We start from the raw sequence: 422 nt of genomic DNA on the forward strand, positions 1-422 counted from the left end.
GGGGATAGAGTATGTTTTTCTGGTGTTCCATGTAACAATTTTAGGAAACACGGATTCAGAGACAAGTCCAGCTGACCTCATTTAACTGGTGAAAAAACTGAGGCCCAAAGAGATGAAATACTTTGCCTAAGGTCACATGGCTGTTAGGAAACCTTAGTTCTTAGCCAGATTTGGTAGAACTGTCTCTCAGACGAGAAGGCGGTTTAGTGACCCAAGAGCCCACATGGGAACTTGCTGGGAGTCACCCAAGGTTCCGTCTTTGATGCTGAAGAGCAGTGTTCCATAGACTGGAATTCCTAGTCTCAGGGCCTGTACAGACAAACATCAGTTTTCAGCACAAGTGCCAGCTTCCTTGTCAGAGGAACATGGGGTGCAGCTCTGACGAGCTATGGTTTCTCTCTCTCTCTGGGTCTCCCCCTTCC

The sequence above is a fragment of the Hipposideros armiger genome, unplaced genomic scaffold (assembly GCF_001890085.2).
Source record: "Hipposideros armiger isolate ML-2016 unplaced genomic scaffold, ASM189008v1 scaffold_44, whole genome shotgun sequence".
NCBI lineage: Eukaryota > Metazoa > Chordata > Mammalia > Chiroptera > Hipposideridae > Hipposideros > Hipposideros armiger.